Here is a 22,646-nt window from a genome sequence, read left to right on the forward strand (position 1 = left end):
CCACCAAGCTAAAATGCTAAAAACTAAACCCCCAAAAAACCTAAAAAAATCTAAAAAAATCAAAAAAAAAATCTAAATTTTTTTTAATATTTTTATGCTCAAATCGCTACTTTTAGTGGAAAAAAATTAAAAAAAAAAATTTTTTGGCTTCGAAAAGTAGCGATTTTTATATAAAAAATATTAAAAAAAAAAAATTTTGTGTGATTTTTAGCTATTTTTAGGCATTTTTGGTGTGTTCACATTGGTTCTCGCGGTTCTCACAATAAGAGGTGGTTCTCGCATGATCTTCTCCCTATATATATATTTATATATAGGATAAGGATTATTAAAGAACACTAATTATTGCGAGAACAAAAAGAACACTTCTAAATGAAGGGGTATGGTCCCAAAAACCCTGCGCAAGCGCAGAGGACCATACCATAATTACACTCCAAATTCATCTCAGGCAGACCTTGTGCGGCCGCGCAACGAGTTTAAATGGGATTTGGAAAGATCAGACCTCAATAACCATGCGCCGAGGAAAGGAAAGACAAATATTCAATTAACAACCTTGTGTGGGCCCGCGCAAGGGTACGGTTAAGCTTGAAGATTTAACAAAGACAAGTCTTGAATATATCTACGCGCATGGAATAAGGACTTGAACAAAAGGAATCTTTTCTGTTATAACAGAATGGACACGTGGCAAAAGATCAATGTTTTACAGCTGTATATCTTCTAGAAGGCATTAAATGTCCATCGTGCACAACCTCATTCGGTTATAATCGAATGTGACGTGGTAACATCTGGGACCTTCATCTAAGTCACAATGATGGCAACAATTTACTTGCAAATCTAGATCAAGCTACTTTCCACGTGGCATCTCCCCAGCCGTTGATCAGAATCGCGCTCTATGTGCATGGATGGGGAGATAACTGTTAATGGAAAAGGTGCATCTGTTATTTCCTCCGTGATATTTTTGGCGCCAAACTTCGGCTATAAATATGGAAATTCAGGTACACGTTATTCATTCACTTTTCACTTACTTTCACTCTTACTACTTCATCTTCTTCTTGAGATCACTGTACTTATTCTCACGCCGGAGGGTGGTCACGGAGAGAACCCCCATTCTCCCTGTGGCGAGAGGATTAACCCTTTATGAAGAAACCCTACCCCCAGATCTGAACTGATTCCGGTCATTTAGATCTGGTGTTTCTTCATTGGCGCCCACCGATTACTTCTTTCATTTTTCATCTTCTCGTTCGATTTCTTTCTCTCTTCTGTTTCTATGGCAGAAGATCCGTCAAATCAACCACCAGGTCCTCGATCTGAGAACAGAGGCAATTTTGCTTATGCTTCTTGTGTCACCGGAATCGTGGAAGAACATCCGATGATAACGATGTTCAACATGATGCAAATCATGTGAACGATCCTGTCGCTCCAGGAGTTCAGCCTGAAATTCCGATCAGTTCAATTTTACCTCCTGGTGAAACTCCGATCTCTTGGTATGTTTAATCCCAGGGTGCTTTTAATGTCGTTTATGCGCAGCTTTGTGCACAAACTACTCAAACAACACCGCAGGCACGTAGATCTGCATCTCCAGTGCGAACTCCATCTGCACCTCGAGTGTTGCATTATGATTCACCATCATACATGTCGGTCGAAGATACAGAAGTTTACGCTCAATCTAGGACCAGATATGAGTCTACTCATTCTGGATCTAGACGTTGGTGACTTATCTGTCAACTTTTCCACTATCACCCCCAAAAAACCAAACTCTGCCTTACGTAAAGTTGCCAGAGTACGATTAACCTCTGGATTTGAAAAAAAGAATCGATCGTTCAAGTATTTGAAATTTCTGGGGAAAATCAGTGGAAGAGAGACAGATTTTTAGGGTATGTATCCAACTATATTGAATTGCGGATACAGAAATGATAAAATCGTTTTTGATTGCATCGAATATGAGCCTCCTATAGAAGATAGACAAGAAATCAAAGACAAAGAGGAGAAAACACTTTTTCGAGACAGGAATCGGCATCTATCTAAGGAATTCAAAGGTTCCGGTATAAATGAAAGAAAAAGGGGAACGAGATCGCAATGAGATTTTCATCTCAAAAAGGGGGATATGGCGAAATTGGTAGACGCTACGGACTCAAATCATTCAAAATTTATTTTTGGATCTCGAAATCTAAAAAATATCTGGAAAAAAATTGCGTCCAATAGGATTTGAACCTATACTAAAGGTTTAGAAGACCTCTGTCCTATCCATTAGAGCGAGCTCCCCTTGCATGCAATGATGTGGTGGTGAACCTCTCATTCTAATTCAGTGCTATCAAATAGAGATTTTTTCTTTCGACCATATTTCGATTGTTAATACGATATATAAGGACCGCTACTCCAAAGAGTATTACACCCTTGATCGTGAAATATCGATTGCTTGTTGAACCCTGTGAATTGTGTGAAAGTAGGATACTCCAAATTCGGGAGTCAAAAAGTTTTATAAAACGTTCTTGGTGGAAAAAAATGTGAATGAAAGATCCCACTGAATTGAATTGGGTCCAGGAATCTAAGAAATAGTGAGAATTCTTGAATTGATAGTCGTCACTGAGCTATGCTTCTTTGTTGAGATCGCTTCCTACCCCCAGAGGGAAAGGCCCTTCCCTTTTGGGCCGGTTGTGGGCGAGGAGGGATTCGAACCCCCGACACCGTGGTTCGTAGCCACGTGCTCTAATCCTCTGAGCTACAGGCCCCACTGCGTCTCCACTGGATCGCCCGCACGCCTTATTTGAGACTACTAAGGCAGGCGGTGGACTCTTTTATTAGGGAAGTACTGCACACCATCATTTAGCTATTGCAATTCTTTTTCTTATAGCGGGTCACATGTATAGGACCAACTGGGGCATTGGTCATGGTCTAAAAGATATTTTAGAAGCTCATAAAGGTCCATTTACGGGCCAGGGCCATAAAGGCCTAGCGTTTAGAAATTGGTTAATAGGTAAAGATACATGTACTTGATGCCCCGCCCAAGAGAGAGACCCAAGTCCTAGTAGCCCCGCTAAATGGTGATTCAACATAGATTCTACATCTTGAAACCAAGCCAATTTTGGAGCAGCTTTATGATAATGAAACCAACCAGCAAAAAGCATTAACGCTGCAAAGATCAATGCACCAATTGCGGTACAATAGAGTTGTAATTCGCTAGTTATTCCAGATGCTCGCCAAAGCTGAAAAAACCCTGAAATTGCGAAACAAAATTTTAAAATTGGATCAATACGTCCAATTGAATGAGTATGAATAAAGAATCCATGGATGGCCGGGACAAAGGGTCGCGATCCCGCGAGGGTGAGCTAACTCCAAAAACCCGTCCTCAGTTCGGATTGCAGGCTGCAACTCGCCTGACTTTTTGTGCAACCTAGTATATTTCAGATATCAATTAAAAGTTCTTAGATGGATCTCCCCTCGAGCGTGCAAAATTACCATCCAACGTGGGGAAGTTTAATGTATTATCAGATCCTGATGATCATTTGCTCTTATTTACCAGCGCGGGCCTAATTGGCGGATGGACGTTACTGATGTGGTGTCACCTGTTTGTTCAAACCCTTACAGGAGCAGCACGCCTTTGGTTTGACAACTTGCTAATAGGTAAACTGACTTCCTGGGTTGATCTTAAGGAGAAATTCTTAGTTCATTTTAGTCAGCAGCTAAGTTCCATCAGAGACTCCACAGATGTCATGAACATCTGGCGGAGAGATAATGAAAGTCTGGAGGATTTCATTACGCGATATAACAAGGAAGTACTCGAGATCGATGACGTACATGAGCATTTGATTCGCGTACAGTTCAAGTATGCGGTACGATGTGATGACATGATCAAGGTGTTATGGGGAACTGAAGGGTTACCGAAGAGTTGAGAGAAACTTATGGCAGCAGCTAAAGTTTACGCTCAAACTGAGCGCAACTTAAGCTTTAATTGACCTCTATTGCCTCAGAATCGTCCACAAGACATGAGCAGGAACAGTGGTCGAAAATTCAAAAAGAGTTGGAAGGATTCAGGTTCGAGCACATACTCTTCAGAAGATGCTCGCGCAATGATTAACAAAATTGCTGCCCAAAAAGTAATTAAACAAGAGAATCGAGAGAGGCAGTGGACTCTTCTGACCAAAACTCCCGCAGAGGTTCTCAGTACGGAGAATTATCAGTTTAAACAACCACAGCAGATGAAAAACAAGAAGGGTCAGGATCTAAATCTCTATTGTGATTATCACAAGGATACGAGTCACACAACTGACAACTGTATCAGCTTGCGCACCGAGATCGAAAAGGCACTTAAAAGCGGGAAACTCACTCACTTGGTACAAAACGTGCACAAGGAGGTTCATCAAATTATCTGCGGAGATGAAGGACCAAGTAACAAGAAAGCAAAGAAAACATGCATGGTTCAAGGAGGTCCGGCGCGCAGGCGCAATCACAAACGAAGTCACAATGAATGATGGCGTGAGCAGCAAGTGATCTTTCCTGTCGTACCAGGGGTCCTCAAGAAGAACGACCGGTCGTCATTACTGGTATTTTTGGTCATTATCGTACTGATTATATGTTTATCGACCCGGGTAGTTCTATGGATATTATCTATGAGCAGTGTTTCAAGCAATTAGACCCGGAGGCCAAGACGCGCTTGAAACCAGTTGATTTCCCATTAACTGGTTTCTGCAATGAAGTCGTCTTTCCGCTGGGTCAGATCTCTTTTCCTGTTACACTTTCTGATGGCAAACACTCGCGCACTGTGTCGGTCAATTTTACGGTTATGCCAGCTACGTCCCGCCATGATGTTTTGTTGGGAAGGCGTTCACAAAGGGAGTTTAGCATGATTACTTCCATACCACATGTTGCTTGCGGTTTTTCCAACAAAACGGGCGTAGCAATTTTATATTCAAGAAAGGAGGTTATGTCTGTTAATGATGAACCTCCAGTTAAAATCGCGAAACCATCTTCCAACGAACCGGGGAGATGGGTACTCAACGGTGAGTATCCTGAGCAAATTGTTTTGCTAGGACATGTCGCGTGTCTCCAATGATTCGCGCAAGATTGAAACAACTTTTATTTGAGAACATGGTTTTTTTGCATGGTCCCCAGCGGATATGACCGACGTACCGAGAGATGTGGCAGAACACTGTTTGAATGTTCGTCATTCAGTGGAACCTGTGGTACAAGGAAAGAGCAGTCTAGGTCCAGAGAAGACTCGCGCAATGAATGAACAAGTAGCAAAACTGCTTCAAGCAGAAATATTACGAGAGGTTCGATATAAAAAATGGGTAGCTAACCCAGTGATGGTTCAAAAGCACAACGACGGATGGCGTATGTGTGTGGATTTCAAGGAACTTAACAGAGCTTGTCCAAAGGACTGTTATTCTCTCCCAGAGATTGAAAAGAAGGTCGATTCATTGGTCTCGTTCTGCTGGAAATGTTCTCTCGACTGTTACAAAGGCTACCATCAAGTGCAAATGAAAGAAGAAGACGAAGATAAGACAGCTTTTCGCACGGACAAAGGTATTTTCTGTTATACAAAAATGCCTTTTAGCCTCCACAATGCGGGAGCTACATATCAACGTCTGAAGTTTATGTTGATGACCTTGTCATCATGAGTCCTGATGAAGAATTAATGCTCAAGAATATTCAGCGCACCTTCGATTCCTTGCGCAAAATTAATTTGAAGCTAAATCCAGTAAAATTTCGTTTGGCATGGAGGAGGCTAAATTCTTGGGATTCATCGTAACCAAAGAAGGTTTTAAAGTAAATCCAGAGAAAGTGGGGGCTATTCAGCGGATGCCGCCACCAGCATCTATCAAAGAGATGAAGTGCTTAGCTAGTCGACTTATTGCGCTTAATCGTTTCTTGGCGAATCACGCTGCTAAGTCCTACCCTTTCATAAGCACATTGCGCAATTGTGTCAAGAAGAGTCAGTTTCAATGGACTCCTGAGGCCGAGAAAGCATTTCAGGAAATGAAGGAATGCTTAATTCAGTTACCTACTTTAACGGCTTCGCAGAAAGAAGAACCATTAATTTTGTATCTCTCCGCATCTGATATTGCAGTTGCCGCAGTGTTATTGGTGGAACGAGACGGAGTCCAAACGCCAATTTATTATATCAGCAAGATGTTGACTGGTCCGGAAACCCGCTATTCAATCATGGAGAAGCTTGTTCTGGCGTTAGTTCATGCCTCGCTCAATCATGGAGAAGCTTGTTCTGGCGTTAGTTCATGCCTCGCGCAGACTACGAAGGTACTCTTCTGGCCACGTCATAACAGTTCTTACAAATTATCACTTGGGTCAGGTTGTATCCAAACCGGATGTTGCTGGCCGGTTGGCAAAGTGGGACATTGAATTGGGTGGACACAATATTTTGTATAAGTCGCGCCCAGCTATCAAAGGCCAAGTTTTGGCAGATTTCGTTACCGAAGTTCCGACCGATAGAATTCAAGAATGCGAAGCTATACAGAACCTGGTTCCAGTCTTCGACGACAGTGTTTGGATCTTGCATACAGATGGTGCTTCTAACAATGACGGCGCAGGGGCTGGTCTTCGTCTAGTCAGCCCCGACAATCATGAATTTACTATGATATCATCATACATATCATCATCACCATAATAATATTTGATATATTTAAAAATGTGTGTGTTCATATATATATATATATATATATATATATATATATATATATATATATATATATATATATATATATATATATATATATATAGGGGAAGGTTCAAATAAAAACCACTAGTTAACGCGAAAACCCGAAAACTAACTAAAAAAGCCAAAAAAAAACATACCAATTTTTTTTTTTGCATACCAATTTTCGCTACTTTTAGTATGTAAAAAAAATTTTCAAAAAAATAAAAATAAAAATTTTTGTAGACGGATACATTTATGAATATGAGATCACTAATTCCTATAATGGAAAATCCATTTATGAATGGAATCTAGACGGATACACTGATAGGCAAATATATATGATGACATATCGAATGATGATGTATTCAACAATAGCAAAAAATAATCAAAATACTGATAGTACCGTTTGTAAAATGATAACTGCAGGATTTACAGGCCAATTAAAAGGATGGTGGGATAATTATATAAAACCAGAAAATCAAGCTCAAATTTATAGTCATGTTAAAAAGGAAAATAAAAGAGATATCTCTGATGCTGTCTACACTTTGATGGTAACAATTATAGAGCATTTTACTGGAAGATGGTCAGATAATTCTGAAACAATAAGAACATTATTAAATGGCCTAAGGTGTAACACTTTAACATCATTTAGATGGTATAAGGATGTTTTCTTAAGCAGAGTTTATGAGCTCCCAGAAAATAATAGTTGTCACGACCCCCGACCCACCCTGGACGGAATCGGGAGCCGCGAGCAGTTCCAGTGGTACCCGTGGTATTTAATTTATGCGGCAGCGGAAGTCTTTTATTTACAGGATCTTTTCACCGTAAAATGCTCGTTTAATATATTACACAAAGTTTTAAGGGATAAATCCCATAATTTACAATAAGTTGATTTCACACAGAAATCTTTATTTTTCAAAACACGTTTTATTGGTTTATTTACACTGGGCCACTTCTTGAGCTTGACAGTGCTTTACTGCACTTTTCCTGGATCACACAGATCACCTGAAACATGTTTGAAAATGGTTTTGTCAGCGGGGAAATACTGAGTGAATCATTCTATTTTCTAAAACGACCCGTTAGTTATAAATTCACAGTATTAAGAGCGATTACAATGTTTCTATCAACCAATTATCAAGAATGGGTATTTGTCACTCGACCGGATCTGTGACTGTGGTCATACCACTATTGGGTCCCGTCGCCCCAATAGTGACGGTTCACTCACACAGAGTGATATTCACTCACCTAGAGTGATAAACATAGTAATGTGCACAATACCCCACATACCAGCTGTAATTTGGTGATTTACAAAGACTTAATCCCTGTAATTATAACCTTGAAAATAATTTGAGGTATTGTAATACTTACTCACAAACTGTGAGAAAACAATTTAAAAAGGAGAATGACTCACTTGCAGATTAACGAGCAATAGATATAAGCCTACTGATTAGCCTTGATTAAACCTAATTTAACACAATGCACACACAGGCAGGTTAGTAACTAATATAGCAATTACGTCAATTCACGAGATTAAACTTTCACAACGATTAATCAGTGCAATACTCGATAATTCAATCGGATTCACAACGAATAACAGAGCATAGTCCGAATTCGAACAGCACTCTAATATTCAAGTCGAAATCACGACGAATAATCAAAGTACAAGCTCGATTGAGCAGCACCTGGACTATCGTTGGATAGTTATAATCGATCGAACGTTGAATCGTAATAGCGATCGAGTTATTACCCTGATTGCGGCAGCACTTCGTGATCGGTGTGTGTTTTGTGTGAACGATATTCGCTATAACTCGATGGTTACAGAGAATTTGGACGTCGATTTTGTACCAAAGTTCAAGTGCCAACGTCCCCTATTTATAGCTGGAAATTGTCCTCCCTCGCGCCACGCGAAGAAGACATGTGTACCCTTCGCGTGGCGCGACGGGTCTATTTCTTAGCCTAGGTTGTTTCGTGTCCCAATTAGCCTTGGTGAGTAAGTTAAACGAACGAATTTCGTTTCTACAGCAAATTTAGAAGATAAACATCACTAGGGTTTAACCCCCCCTGAGTTTTAGGGGCCCTGATCCTGATTCCGATTGTTATGAAAATTTTAGGGTTTATGCGGAATCACTTGGGTTTCTCAATTAGGGTTTCCTTAATAGCTAATTACCATCCTAATTATGGATTTTAGTGGCAGTTGTTACATCCTCCCCACCTTGAGAAAATCTCGTCCTCGAGATTTATGGGAATAAATGAGGATATTTACGCTTCATTTCTGATTCTAGCTCCCAAGTGTATTCTGGTCCTCTCCTGGAATTCCATTTGACTTTAACCAACACCAGTCGTTTGTGTTTGAGAAATTTGACTTTTCTATCTTCGATCTGTAGTGGTTTCTCTATAAACTTCAACTTGTCGTTCACCTCTACATCTTGAAGAGGTACTACCAGGGACTCATCTGATAGACATTTCTTGAGATTGGATACATGAAATACATCATGTACTCCAGCTAATTCTGCTGGTAGTTGTAAGCGATAAGCAACTGGTCCTATTCGTTGGCTTATTGGAAATGGTCCTACGTATCTGGGACTCAGCTTTCCTTTCTTACCGAATCGTACTACTCCTTTCCAAGGAGAAACTTTTAAAAGTACTTTATCTCCGACCTGAAATTCTAAAGGCTTGCGACGATTGTCTGCATAGCTTTTCTGACGATCTCGAGCTGTTTTCAGTCTTTCCTTAATCTGAGTTATCTTGTCAGTAGTTTCTTGTACAATTTCAGGACCTGATAATTGACTTTCTCCGATTTCTGCCCAACATACTGGAGTTCTGCACTTACGTCCGTACAGTGCTTCGAATGGTGCAGCTTCGATGCTTGAATGATAATTATTGTTATAGGAGAATTCAATTAATGGCAAATGGCTATCCCAATTACCACCAAAGTCAATTACACATGCTCGGAGCATGTCTTCTAGAGTTTGTATTGTCCTTTCACTTTGTCCGTCTGTTTGTGGATGATAAGCAGTACTTAGATTTAGTCGAGTTCCCATTGCTTTCTGAAAACTTGTCCAGAAATGAGAAGTAAAACGACTATCTCTATCCGATACAATGGAGAGCGGGACTCCATGTAGGGATACTACTTCGTCCACGTACAGTTGTGCTAACCTTTCCATGCTAAAGGTTTCTTTTATTGGTAGAAAATGAGCTGATTTGGTTAATCGATCGACAATTACCCAAATAGCATCATTACCTTTTCTGGTTCTGGGTAACTTTGTAACAAAATCCATTGTTATGAGTTCCCATTTCCATACAGGCATTTCTAACTGTTGTAGTAGTCCTGAAGGTTTCTGGTGTTCAGCTTTAACTTGTGAACAAGTTAAGCACTTGGATACGTATTCGGCTATATCCTTTTTCATTCCTATCCACCAGAAATTATTCCTTAAATCTTGGTACATTTTATTGTTTCCTGGGTGCATGGTATACCTAGATTTATGAGCTTCTTCTAAAATCTTATTTCTTAACTCTCCTTGCTTAGGTACCCAAATTCGTTTCTTATGGAATTTCCAAATTCCATCATTTCCTTGTTCTAGTTCTTTTAGGTAACCTTTCATTCCTTCAGCATCGTCTTGGATTGCTGTTTTCTGAATTTCTTTAATTTGTGCCATTAAATCTACTTGTAGATTTAACCTCAGAGCACGGACTCGTTTCTGTTTCTCATGGTACTTACGACTTAAGGCATCTGCAACTACATTTGCCTTTCCTTCGTGATATTGAATATCACAGTCGTAGTCGCTCAGCATCTCCATCCATCTTCTTTGCCTCATGTTTAACTCTTTTTTTGCACAAATATATATCTTAAACTTTTATGATCTGTATAAACAGTAAACTTACTTCCATACAGATAATGTCTCCATATCTTAAGGGCAAAAATTATGGCTCCTAATTCTAAATCATGAGTCGTATAATTTTCTTCGTGCTTTTTCAATTGTCTAGAAGCATACGCAATTACCTTCTTGCGTTGCATTAACACACATCCATAGCCTAATTTTGAAGCATCACAATATACTTCAAAGTCTTCTGTTCCTTCGGGTAAAGCTAAGATTGGTGCATTCGTCAATCTATGCTTTAAAATCTTAAAGGCTTCTTCTTGTCTAGGTCCCCATTCAAACTTAGCAGCTTTACAGGTTAACTTAGTTAATGGTATGGCTATCTTAGAAAAATCTTTGATAAATCGTCTATAGTATCCAGCTAAGCCTAGAAAACTTCTTATCTCCATAGCTGTTTGTGGGACTTTCCACTTTGTAATTGCTTCTATCTTAGCAGGATCTACATGGATACCTTCATGATTTACCACATGACCTAAGAATTGTACTTCTTGCAGCCAAAATTCACACTTCGAGAATTTGGCATAAAGCCTTTCTTTTCTTAACAAAGTTAAGAGTGCATGCAAGTGTTCACAACGTTCTTTTTGGCTTTTGGAATAAATAAGTATATCGTCGATGAAAACGATCACAAATTTATCCAAGTATGGTTTACAGATTCGGTTCATCATGTCCATGAATGCTGCTGGGGCATTAGTTAATCCAAAGGGCATGACTGAAAACTCATAATGACCATACCTAGTTCTAAAGGCAGTTTTAGGTATGTCTTCTTCTTGTACTTTCAACTGATGATATCCAGATCTTAAATCTATCTTAGAGAAATACCTAGCTCCTTGCAATTGATCAAAAAGATCATCAATCCTAGGTAGTGGGTATCGATTCTTAATCGTAACCTTATTCAATTCTCTATAATCGATACACATTCTCATTGATCCATCTTTCTTTTTCACAAACAGTACTGGTGCACCCCAAGGGGATGAACTTGGTTGTATGAATCCTTTGCTTAATAATTCATCTAATTGCTTTTTCAATTCTAGCATTTCGGTAGGTGCTAATCTATATGGTTCTTTAGCTATTGGTGCAGTACCTGGAATTAAATGAATTCTAAATTCTACTTCTCTATCAGGTGGTAATCCAGGTAGTTCTTCTGGAAAAAACGTCTGGATATTCTGAGACTACGGGGATGTCCTGAAGTTCCTTATCTTTAGTGTTAATGATTACTGAAATCATATACACCATTTCCTGTTTCCTCGAATAGCTTGCCAATTTCATTACTGAGATAAATTTCAGTGGCTTTCCTTATCTCCAGTAATCAAAATTACTTCTCCTGTAGGGGTTTGAATTTCTATTGCATTTTTGTCACATAGGATTCGTGCATGGTTGGCTATTAACCAATCCATTCCTAATACTACATCGAATCCGGCTAAATTCATTGGTAACAAATTTGCAGAAAACATATGGCCTAATAATTCTATTTTTCCTTTTTGCCAGATTTTATCTATGTTCACAGAATTTCCTTCTGCGGTTTCAACTGTGAAAATTTGCCTAAGAGTGGTTAACGGTAACTTAAGAGCTTGACAAAATGAAGTATTAATAAAACTTTGGTTCGCACCAGAGTCAAATAATACTTTTGCAAATACGTCATGTACTAGGAACGTACCGGCTATCACATCTGGAATGAGTTCGGCCTCTTGAGTGGTTAGCTGGAATGCACGGGCATTTCTCTTGGTTGCTCCTTCAGCTGGTTTGGTTTGGTTGGTTACAGGTTTAGCTAACTTAGGACATTCGGATTGGAAATGACCTCTTTCTCTGTAATTATAGCAAATTCTTGTTTTCTTCCTGCAGTCTTCTTCCCGATGTCCTTTGGTCTTGCAAAAATTGCAAACCATGTTGCATTGTCCATAATGCTTCTTTTTGCAAGTTTTGCAGAAAGGAGGTGATGAGGATTGCCCGTCCTCTTTTCTTGATATTACCCATACGAAACCCTTGGGTAATCTTCTGAGCTATTTCCTTCTTACGATCTTCCTCTCTTGTGCGTACCAACTCATCCGTTAGGGTATTAGCTAATTCTACCGCATCGTCAATAGTACGAGGTCTCGAAGCTTTAACGATGTTTCGGATTTCACTAATTAACCCCCAGATGTAACGAGAAATGAGTACCGGTTCTGGCGAAGCCAGTGTTGGCACTACTCTCGCGTATTCAAAGAATGTCGAAGTATAGCCCCGGCAATCTACACCTAACATACGATGACTCAGGAACTTGTTTGCCATTTGTTCCTTCTCGTATTCGGGACAGAATTTTCTTTCTACAAGACTCCTAAATTCTTCCCAACTCATGGCATAGGCTATTCTTCTTCCTTTTGCCTGGAGGATCGTGTTCCACCATTCGAGTGCTCCTTCTTTGAACAGATTTGATGCATACATCACTTGATCCTCTTCGGCACATTTGCATATTGCAATTACTGCCTCGGTTTTCTCTAACCAACGCAGTGTTGCAGTTGCCCCTTCATTACTTGCAAATTCTGTGGGTTTGCAAGCAAGAAATTCTTTATAAGTGCAACCAGGCATTGCAGCTTTTATTCTCTTAGGGAGTGGGGCCTGCTGCGGATCATGATCATCATGATTACCGCCTCCATTTATGTTGTTACTGCCGTTATCTTCTGGAATACGTTTACTAGGAATTAATTGTGGTTCGGCAGGTTTCTGAACAGCAGCTACAATTTCTGGAATAGCATTGGCTATCCCTTGGGCGATAAAGTGCTCAATATCTTGTCGGGTTATATATTGATCTTCCTGTTCTTGCTCAGATTGATTTACTTCATTAATTGGTTCATTGTTAGCGTTTTCCATCTACTAATTAGTAGGAATTATTAGTGTCTAACTTAATAACAAATTTAGCACAGATGAACATATAAATTACTACAACATACAAACATAACCAAAATTGTCGATTTCTCGACTGTCATTTTGTTATTGTATATTGTATATGCCTCCGTACACACCATATCTTACAAGATTTTATTGCCCATTTTACAGAATCAGTTTTTACTATATTAGTTATAATACAGACAAACTTTTTCCAGCCCTTCCTATCTTTTGGTCCACTGGCAGTTTTTTAGTAACGACGCTCCCTCTCGTCGTACTTCCAAGAGATCTGCTCCCCCATTTCCCGGATCCTATTCCCGGTGCCTATCAGTTCTTCACCGAACTGACGTAACTCAGCTAAATTTTCATAGCTCATTGGCGGATTAGGGATATGTTCTGGATCAAACTGTGGGAGAAAACTATAGGGATTATTAACTATATTTTGGAATTGCCAGTCATTAGTCCACCATTCTTCCATTTGGCCTAATGGTCTAGTGTGAACTAGTGGGTCTGGAATAGCTGGTCCTAGGTTTAGTGGAAATTGGGCTGTAACAGGATAAGAGAAAAGATTATTGTTGATAGGCTCTATAACATCACAGTTATCCAGTAGGCGGTCTATTTCGTCCTGGAATGTGATTTCCTCAGAATGTTTAGAGCTTTTGCCAATTTCTATTCCTTTTTGCTTAAGGTCTATTCCTATTTCCTTTTCTGGTGGTTTCGAACTTTCTCCAGTTTCTATTTCTTTTCCCTTGTTCATGCTCACAGGATTTTCTATTTTAGGAAGTCTCCTAGTGGTTGGTTTCCTACGGCGTACTTTCCTCCACCCTACGTATCTCCTTTTCTTTTTAGGTTTGGCTTTTTCCAACGGTGGAGCTTTGAATTCCACAGGTTCTTCTATGTCAGCAATGTAACCAGTAAAGTCGTGAGAGACTTCGATAGGCACTGGATATAAGTTGAGATTCTGGAATGCTTCCGATATCTCATTCATGCTGCATAGTATATATGCAAAATACAAGAATGCAATGTTAAAACTTTGGAACAAAGTTTAACAAACAAACACTGAAATTTTATTGCATACCAATTTATACAAGGACAACAGAAATAAACACACTAGGACTTTATTTATTTATTTACTGGATTGTGATTTCTCTTACTAGACCCAACTTATCGGATATTTAGAGATTAGCATTTTCTGCTACAGTAGCTAGCATATAGAGATTTGCCCATTTCTTGTCTATTTTATCTTCCCAAGGTGTACTATTACCCAACTCTTGGACTTCTGGGTTAAACCTAACTCTCTTGGTTCGGGGTTTCTTTTTCTCCTGACTCTTTTTAAGTATCGAATCCCTTTTCTCTGGGGAAAGAGGATTTTCATAGTTTGCCTTGCGGACAAAGATTCCTTCTTCTAAATTTACTGGGTTTTTAGAAGAAGATGCAACATCTAGTTTGTGGTAGATAGCAGACAGCTTTTGTTTACCCATACTGTAACTATCAAATAATCAGTTAATAAAACAAATAATCACAGAATGATAACTAGTAGGATTAAGTATTTTGTCAAATACTTAATTCCGTAATAGGCTTAAATCAGTGGCTCGATCAGTGGCTCAATAGTTATTAATTATTAGCTCTGATACCACCTTCTGTCACGACCCCCGACCCACCCTGGACGGAATCGGGGGCCGCGAGCAGTTCCAGTGGTACCCGTGGTATTTAATTTATGCGGCAGCGGAAGTCTTTTATTTACAGGATCTTTTCACCGTAAAATGCTCGTTTAATATATTACACAAAGTTTTAAGGGATAAATCCCATAATTTACAATAAGTTGATTTCACACAGAAATCTTTATTTTTCAAAACACGTTTTATTGGTTTATTTACACTGGGCCACTTCTTGAGCTTGACAGTGCTTTACTACACTTTTCCTGGATCACACAGATCACCTGAAACATGTTTGAAAATGGTTTTGTCAGCGGGGAAATACTGAGTGAATCATTCTATTTTCTAAAACGACCCGTTAGTTATAAATTCACAGTATTAAGAGCAATTACAATGTTTCTATCAACCAATTATCAAGAATGGGTATTTGTCACTCGACCGGATCTGTGACTGTGGTCATACCACTATTGGGTCCCGTCGCCCCAATAGTGACGGTTCACTCACACAGAGTGATATTCACTCACCTAGAGTGATAAACATAGTAATGTGCACAATACCCCACATACCAGCTGTAATTTGGTGATTTACAAAGACTTAATCCCTGTAATTATAACCTTGAAAATAATTTGAGGTATTGTAATACTTACTCACAAACTGTGAGAAAACAATTTAAAAAGGAGAATGACTCACTTGCAGATTAACGAGCAATAGATATAAGCCTACTGATTAGCCTTAATTAAACCTAATTTAACACAATGCACACACAGGCAGGTTAGTAACTAATATAGCAATTACGTCAATTCACGAGATTAAACTTTCACAACGATTAATCAGTGCAACACTCGATAATTCAATCGGATTCACAACGAATAACAGAGCATAGTCCGAATTCGAACAGCAATCTAATATTCAAGTCGAAATCACGACGAATAATCAAAGTACAAGCTCGATTGAGCAGCACCTGGACTATCGTTGGATAGTTATAATCGATCGGACGTTGAATCGTAATAGCGATCGAGTTATTACCCTGATTGCGGCAGCACTTCGTGATCGGTGTGTGTTTTGTGTGAACGATATTCGCTATAACTCGATGGTTACAGAGAATTTGGACGTCGATTTTGTACCAAAGTTCAAGTGCCAACGTCCCCTATTTATAGCTGGAAATTGTCCTCCCTCGCGCCACGCGAAGAAGACATGTGTACCCGTCGCGTGGCGCGACGGGTCTATTTCTTAGCCTAGGTTGTTTCGTGTCCCAATTAGCCTTGGTGAGTAAGTTAAACGAACAAATTTCGTTTCTACAGCAAATTTAGAAGATAAACATCACTAGGGTTTAACCCCCCCCTGAGTTTTAGGGGCCCTGATCCTGATTCCGATTGTTATGAAAATTTTAGGGTTTATGCGGAATCACTTGGGTTTCTCAATTAGGGTTTCCTTAATAGCTAATTACCATCCTAATTATGGATTTTAGTGGCAGTTGTTACAATAGTCCTCATTGGAAATCAAAATTTATTGATGGTCTTCCTCCTCTATTCGCGGAAAGAGTTAGGAAAACTCTTAGAGGAGATAATATTCAGATTTTATATGATAATTATACCTATGGCAGACTTATAGGAGTCTCTGTGCAAGAAGGATTAGCTCTATGCAACGAATTAAAGCTAACCCGCCAAATTAAAAAACATAATTTAACAGAAAAAAGACAATTGGGTCAATTCTGTGAATAATTTGGTATGGAATGTACTAAAGAAACAAAAGGAAGAGAAAATTATATATATCATAAGAAATCTTCAAGGGATAAATATTTCCAGAAAAGAAGAGAAAAACGTTATAGGAGAAAGCAAACTAGAAAAGAAAATTGGACATCAACATGTTATATATGTAAAAAGAAAGGCCATATGGCAAATAAATGCTACCAAAGAAGAAATATAAAAAAGAAAATTAATAATCTAAATATTGAAGAAGAAACCAAAAATGAATTATATAAAATCTTTGAATCAGAAGAATCTACCGATTATGATTCCGATCCAACTTCGAATTCTGAGGATTGTGAAAATTGCTGTAAAGAAGAAAAAACAGATGACATGATTTATAGGATCATATCTCAATTTCAGGATAATGAGATTAATACAGGAGAAAGTAGTGAGATAAATGTCTTGAATAGCAAGACTTTGGAAGATGTTCTAAAAAAAATAAAAAAAAAATCCTGAAGAAAAAATAAAAATCCTTGATATGATATACCAAGAAAATAATATTGAAGAACCAGAAGGTTCTTATTCGATGAAATATGTTCATAACATGTTAAATAATAAAAAAGAAAAATCTTCTTCAAACCCCTGAGGATTTGAAGGTTGAGATTATAAGATTAAAAGGAGAATTAATTAATTTAAAAAAACAAAATTTCGATTTTGAAAAAAGAATATTAAATCTTAAAAAACATGCTGAGATATCAAATACAGGAGAGACCTCGTCAAAACCTTCTACATGGGCACAATTATTTAAAAAGGATGATAATAAAGAAGGAAAAGAAACTAATACAAATGAGGAATATTTGCAAGCTATGGAAACTATTATTTCTCAAAAATGGTTAGTAAAAATAACCTTGCTAATCGAAAACAGTTTCCAAAAGGATTTTATTGCTCTTATAGACTCAGGAGCAGATTTAAATTGCTTAAGAGAGGGTCTTATTCCTATAAAATATTTTAAAAAAACTACACAGGTATTAAAGGTAGCTGATAAAAAGGATATGGAGTAAAGTATAAACTTTCCAATGTAAAAATTTGTAATAACGGGGAATGTGTTCCTACTTCATTTGTCCTTGTTAAAAACATTTCAAATGAAGCTATTTTAGGAACCCCCTTTTTATACAGGATATTTCCTTTAAGAGAAGTTGACCACAAAGGGTTTTCAGCAACTTATAAGGGGAAAAACCTTCATTTTATGTTTATAACTCAACCTATTGAAAAAATGATAAATGAAATCTTAATACAGGCAAAGATAAATCAAATAAATTTTCTTAAAGAAGAAATCAATATACATACAATAGAAGATAATTTAAAAAAATCCAAAACTCATATCAAAAATTGAATTAATAAAGAACCAATTTAATAATGAAATATGTAATGATCATCCAAATGGTTTTTGGAATAGGAAACAACATATAGTCTCTCTACCTTATGAAAAGGATTTTCAGGAGAGTAATGTTCCAACTAAGGCGAGACCTTGTCAAATGAATTCTGAATATTTAGAATTATGCAAAAAGGAAATAGCCTCTCTTCAACAAAAGGGATTAATAAATCCTTCCAAGTCACCTTGGTCATGTACTGCTTTTTATGTAAACAAACATTCAGAACAAGAAAGAGGTGTTCTAAGACTAGTTATAAGCTATAAACCTTTAAACAGAGTTTTAAAGTGGATAAGATACCCAATTCCAAACAAGAAAGATTTACTAGATAGGTTATATGACGCTCTAATATTTTCAAAAAATTTGATTTAAAGTCAGGATATTGGCAAATCCAAATAGATCAAAAGGATAGATATAAGACAGCTTTTAATATTCCTTTTAGACAATATGAATGGAATGTTATGCCTTTCGGTCTCAAAAATGCCCCTTCAGAATTTCAAAAGATTATGAATGATATATCCATTCCTTTCTCAAACTTTATAATAATTTATATAGATGATATTCTAGTATTTTTAAAAGACATTGAAACCCATTTTAAACATTTAAATTTATTTAAAGATATTATTATAAGGATTGGTTGGTTATCTCTAGTCCCAAAATGATGTTATTCCAAACAAATGTTAGATTTTTAGGGCATATTATAGAAAAAGGAAAGATAATTCCTATTAATAGAAGTATAGAATTTGCTAATAGATTTCCAGACAAAATTATAGATAAAAATCAGCTTCAAAGATTTCTAGGAAGTTTAAATTATATAGCCCCTTATTATGAAAACTTGGCTAGAGATTCGTCTATATTATATGATAGATTAAAAAAGAGTCCGAAACCTTGGAATGAAAATCATACCAAGGCAGTTATTAAAATAAAACAAAAGGTTTCTAACCTTCCTTGTTTATCTATTACAAATCAAAATTGGGAAAAGGTAGTTGAAACAGATGCCCCAGAAATAGGATATGGAGGCATATTAAAACAAATTTCTCCTCATAATAAACAAGAATATCTTGTAAGGTTTCATTCAGGAAAATGGATAGAAAGCCAAAAGAACTATGCTACTATAGCAAAAGAGATACTAGCTATTTTAAAATGCGTATTAAAGTTTCAAGATGAATTATACAATCAAAAATTTCTAATAAAAACAGATTGCCAAGCAGCTAAGTTTATGTTCAATAAGGACTTCAAACATGATGTATCTAAGCAAATGTTTGCTAGATGGCAATCCCAATTAGCCCCATTTGATTTTGAGATATCATATAAAAAAGGGAGTGATAATAGTCTTCCTGATTTTTTTTCCAGGGAATATCTAGATGAAAATTAAAGGCCCCATGAGAATCTCAATTCATAAAATATGGGATGACATGAATATTCAGGATCTAATTATAAGAGATCAAATGATCAGAATCAATAACATCAGACATGATTTTACTCAACATCCTCTTCATAAAGAAATGAGTATTAGGTCTTATTATAAAATAATTTATAAAGCACAGGGCAGAAAAAAAGCCTTGTATGATAAGGAAATTATACTTTCCTTCGGATAACTTTTATGATTTTGTTTTCTCAGCTACGATTCCTAGGGGAAGAGGAAAATCCTCCTCTTATGGAAGAAGCCAGACTCCTTCTTATAGGGGGAGAGGTCACAATTCTGCTAATAATAACAGGCAGGATATGGTTTTAGCCCAAATAGGAAACAGAAGACTCATAGCTTCAAATATCGCTTCTAGCTCAAATGAGGTCATAAGCAGCACAAATACAGGAGATATCCAAATTAATCAAAATGATTCCTTATATGAAAAGATCATGGACCTTATAAAGGCTCAAAAGGAGAAAGAGATCACAAAACCTCCTACCTATGCTACAACGGTACAAGACAATGATGAAGATGACTCTTGGTTCATAACCGAGAGGCAAAAGAAGATAATAATTCTAAACCAAGAAGACATAAAACTTCTTGATGATCCATGGGTCCTCATGCAAAAATATTTGGACCCCGCATCTATTGTAGATATTTTATTCGTCAAAATATATCACCATATATTTAGTTTCCATGTATTGTTTTATTTCCCTTGTTTCATGCCTAAACCACCCTGTATTTATGTACTGGTCTTCCTTTATTCTTGTCAAGAACACAACAAAGTTTAAAATAAAAATTCCCTCTGATATTTTTCATGGTATCATAGCGAGGTTGGTGGCAAAAGGTTTCACTCAAATGGAGGGAGTTGATTATCATGATACGTTTGCACCCGTTGCAAAATTGGTAACCGTGCGTACATTTTTAGCGGTTGCAGCCAAAAGAAAGTGGGTTATTAATCAGGTTGATGTGAACAACGCCTTCCTGCATGGTGAATTGGATGAAGAGGTCTACATGCGAATCCCACAAGGATTTGAAAAAGGGAAGGAAGGGAAGGTATGTCGTCTCAGAAAGTCTCTATATGGATTGAAGCAGGCATCCAGAAACTGGTACAAAAAATTCACCTCATCTCTTAACGAGATCGGTTTCAATCAATCTAAGGCAGACCATTCCTTGTTCATCTACAAGACAGGCGAATCCTTCGTCATTGCCGTTATATACCTTGATGATGTGGTACTCGCGGGGAATGACATAAGAAAGATTGAAGAAAAAAAAGAATTTCTAAACAAGAGGTTCAGCATCAAAGATCTGGGAACCTTGAAATATTTTCTGGGAATAGAAGTTACTCAAACCAAGAAAGGATTGGTCCTAAACCAAAGAAAGTATATTATGGATATCCTTGAATATTCAGGTATGATGGGATGTCGACCAAGTGCCTTTCCAATGGAGCAAAACAACAAACTTGGCAAGAGTGAAAAGGAAGCAAAGGTTGATGCTAGTAAGTATAGGAGGCTTGTTGGAAGATTACTGTATTTACAAGCTACTAGACCAGACATTACATATTCAGTCAACGTCTTAAGCCAGTTTGTCGCTGACCCTCGTCAAGTTCACATGGATGCGGCTACAAGGGTGATACGATACTTGAAAGGGACCGTTGGGCAAGGGATCCTCCTTCCTAGTGAGGGTGGTCAGAACTTGGTGGCATACACAGATTCAGTTGGTTAGGATGTCCTGACACAAGAAGATCAAGAAGCGGGTATTTGTTGTTGTTTGGAGGAGCTCCCATTTCATGGAAGTCTAGAAAATAATCGGTGTTGTCCCGCTCTTCCGCTGAGGCTGAATACCGAGCAATGGATTCTAAAGGAGCTAAATTGTGAACAGCAAAGTCCCACACAACTATTCTTTGATAATTTAGCTGTGAAACATATTGCCAATAACCCGGTTTACCACGAGCGAACAAAACACGTGGAGATGGACTGTTATTTCGTTCGTGAGAGAGTCGATTCCAAGGAAATAGAACCAGTACATGTCAATTCCAAAAAACAGATTGCAGATCTTTTTACAAAGACTTTGGGGTCCCAGCAGCTGCAGTTTTTACTCGACAAGTTGGGCATTTGTAACCCTCATGCTCCAACTTGAGGGGGAGCATTGGAGATATTTTCTTCGTCAAAATATATCACCATATATTTAGTTTCCATGTATTGTTTTATTTCCCTTGTTTCATGCCTAAACCACCCTGTATTTATGTACTGGTCTTCCTTTATTCTTGTCAAGAACACAAAAAGGTTTAAAATAAAAATTCCCTCTGATATTTTTCAGCATCCTATGATGCAACTTCTTATAAAACTCGTCAGTATTATGAAAATATTCTCCAATTAACGGAAACAGCTGAAGATAGACATTTTTATCCTAGTGAAGGGAAAAACATATGTATAATTTCAGTAAAATTTTTATAAAGGGTATCATATCTCCACAAAAATGGGGGCTGAGTACCCTAAAAGAAAGGGAATTTATATATCCAGAAACAAATAATAGACAAACTTACAAGTATAATTACTGGGATTATCCAGAGTTTTGAAAAATGTCTGTTTTACGAAAACTCAAAAAAGAAACATTTCTGGTATATAAAAATCAGTGATAATGTGTTCAAGCAAGGAATACCCTGCTGGTTTCAAAAATGGTTCCTATTATATGGACCAACAGTTCAAATTTTGCCTGAACCATTCAAAAGTTTATATACAGAATGGGTTCGTGTATCACCAGATCTTATAGAAGCAAATTATAACAACACTTGGTTTGAAGGCATAGCTTCGATGTACTTTTTTATAGAATTCTCTATTCCATGGATATGGAAGTGGAAGCCAACTACAGGTTATACCCTAAGAGATAATTTTCCATGTCTCAAAAGTACTTGTTATACAAAGTTCTGGAACAAGATGATTCAAACAAAGGAATCCACCAAGCTTATAGAAGCTCAAGAAACTGTAAATTTGATTAATACCAAGATCGAACATTATAAGTTGCAGATCGCAAAGAAACAACAAAGACAACTTCCTAGTCCATGGGAGCAAATTTCTAG

The 22,646-nt window shown here is 37.6% G+C and overlaps 1 non-coding gene across 1 annotated transcript; it reads right to left on the reverse strand.

The window, feature by feature from the left end:
- Positions 1 to 2,652: 2,652 nt before the first annotated feature.
- TRNAR-ACG lies at positions 2,653 to 2,726 on the reverse strand. The gene has a single exon. It is a non-coding gene; the product is annotated as a tRNA-Arg (tRNA).
- Positions 2,727 to 22,646: the final 19,920 nt, after the last annotated feature.

This window comes from Helianthus annuus, chromosome 16, assembly GCF_002127325.2.
Source record: "Helianthus annuus cultivar XRQ/B chromosome 16, HanXRQr2.0-SUNRISE, whole genome shotgun sequence".
NCBI classification, from domain to species: Eukaryota; Viridiplantae; Streptophyta; class Magnoliopsida; order Asterales; family Asteraceae; genus Helianthus; species Helianthus annuus.